Raw genomic sequence first — 2,564 nt, 5'->3', positions numbered from 1 at the left:
TTTTGTGCCAGGTTTAGACCATAAAGTCTTCCAAAAGTAACTCAAGAATTTAACATCGCGATCAGAAACAATAGTCCTAGGCATGCCATGCAACCTAGCGACTTCTCTAAAGAACAAATCCGCGATGTTTGAAGCATCATCGGTTTTATGACAAGATATAAAATGTGCCATCTTAGAGAATCTATCCACAACAATGAAAATAGAATCACTCCCCTTCTTAGTCCTAGGCAACCCCAAAATAAAGTCCATAGAAATGTCAATCCAAGTTCTTTTTAAGAATAGCACGCAAAAGTGTTCCCAAAGTTCTATTGACAACTTCAGTTTGTCCATCCGTTTTAGGATGACAAGTAGTAGAAAACAACAATTTTGTGCCAAGTTTAGCCCATAAATTCTTCAAAAAGTAACTAAAGAATTTAACATTGCGACCAGAAATAATTGTCCTAGGCATGCCATGCAACCTAACGACTTCTCTAAAGAACAAATCCGCAATGTTTGAAGCATCATCTGTTTTATGACAAGCTATAAAATGTGTCATCTTAGAGAATCTATCCACAACAACCAAAATAGAATCACTCCCCTTCTTAGTCCTAGGCAACCCCAAAATAAAGTCCATCAAAATGTCAATCCAAGTTCTTTTTAAGAATAGCACGCAAAAGTGTTCCCAAAGTTTTATTGAAAACTTCAGTTTGTCCATCCGTTTGAGGATGACAAGTAGTAGAAAACAACAATTTTGTGCCAAGTTTAGACCATAAAGTCTTCCAAAAGTAACTAAAGAATTTAACATCGCGACCAGAAATAATAGTCCTAGGCATGCCATGCAACCTAACGACTTCTCTAAAGAACAAATCCGCAATTTTTGAAGCATCATCGGTTTTATAACAAGCTATAAAATGTGCCATCTTAGAGAATCTATCCACAACAACAAAAATAGAATCCATCCCCTTCTTAGTCCTAGGCAACCCCAAAATAAAGTCCATAGAAATGTCAATCCAAGTTCTTTTTAAGAATAGCACGCAAAAGTGTTCCCAAAGTTCAATTGACAACTTCAGTTTGTCCATCCGTTTGAAGATGACAAGTAGTAGAAAACAACAATTTTGTGCCAAGTTTAGCCCATAAATTCTTCCAAAAGTAACTCAAGAATTTAACATCGCGACCAGAAACAATAGTCCTAGGCATTCAATGCAACCTAGCGACTTCTCTAAAGAACAAATCCGCAATGTTTGAAGCATCATCGGTTTTATGACAAGCTATAAAATGTGCCATCTTAGAGAATCTATCCACAACAACAAAAATAGAATCCCTCCCCTTCTTAGTCCTAGGCAACCCCAAAATAAAGTCCATAGAAATGTCAATCCAAGTTCTTTTTAAGAATAGCACGCAAAAGTGTTCTCAAAGTTCTATTGACAACTTCAGTTTGTCCATCCGTTTGAGGATGACAAGTAGTAGAAAACAAAATTTTGTGCCAAGTTTAGCCCATAAAGTATTCCAAAAGTAACTCAAGAATTTAACATCGCGACCAGAAACAATAGTCCTAGGCATGCCATGCAACCTAACGACTTCTCTAAAGAACAAATCCGCAATGTTTGAAGCATCATCGGTTTTATGACAAGCTATAAAATGTGCCATCATAGAGGAATCTATCCACAACAACAAAAATAGAATCCCTCCCTTCTTAGTCCTAGGCAACCCCAAAATAAAGTCCATAGAAATGTCAATCCAAGTTCTTTTTAAGAGTAGCACGCAAAGGTGTTCTCAAAGTTCTATTGACAACTTCAGTTTGTCCATCCGTTTGAGGATGACAAGTAGTAGAAAACAACAATTTTGTGCCAAGTTTAGCCCATAAAGTCTTCCAAAAGTAACTCAAGAATTTAATCATCGCGACCAGAAACAATAGTCCTAGGCATGCCATGCAACCTAACGACTTCTCTAAAGAACAAATCCGCAATGTTTGAAGCATCATCGGTTTTATCACAAGCTATAAAATGTGCCATCATTAGAGAATCTATCCACAACAACAAAAATAGAATCCCTCCCCTTCTTAGTCCTAGGCAACTCCAAAATAAAGTCCATAGAAATGTCAATCCAAGTTCTTTTTAAGAATAGCACGCAAAAGTGTTCTCAAAGTTCTATTGACAACTTCAGTTTGTCCATCCGTTTGAGAATGACAAGTAGTAGAAAACAACAATTTTGTGCCAAGTTTAGCCCATAAAGTATTCCAAAAGTAACTCAAGAATTTAACATCGCGACCAGAAACAATAGTCCTAGGCATGCCATGCAACCTAACGACTTCTCTAAAGAACAAATCCGCAATGTTTGAAGAATCATCGGTTTTATGACAAGCTATAAAATGTGCCATCTTAGAGAATCTATCCACAACAACAAAAATAGAATCCATCCCCTTCTTAGTCCTAGGCAACCCCAAAATAAAGTCCATAGAAATGTCAATCCAAGTTCTTTTTAAGAATAGCACGCAAAAGTGTTCCCAAAGTTCTATTGACAACTTCAGTTTGTCCATCCAGTTTGAGGATGACAAGTAGTAGAAAACAACAATTTTGATGCCAAGT

Source organism: Primulina eburnea, unplaced genomic scaffold (assembly GCF_022965805.1).
Source record: "Primulina eburnea isolate SZY01 unplaced genomic scaffold, ASM2296580v1 ctg1095, whole genome shotgun sequence".
Taxonomy (NCBI): domain Eukaryota; kingdom Viridiplantae; phylum Streptophyta; class Magnoliopsida; order Lamiales; family Gesneriaceae; genus Primulina; species Primulina eburnea.
This window is presented reverse-complemented; position numbering follows the sequence as displayed.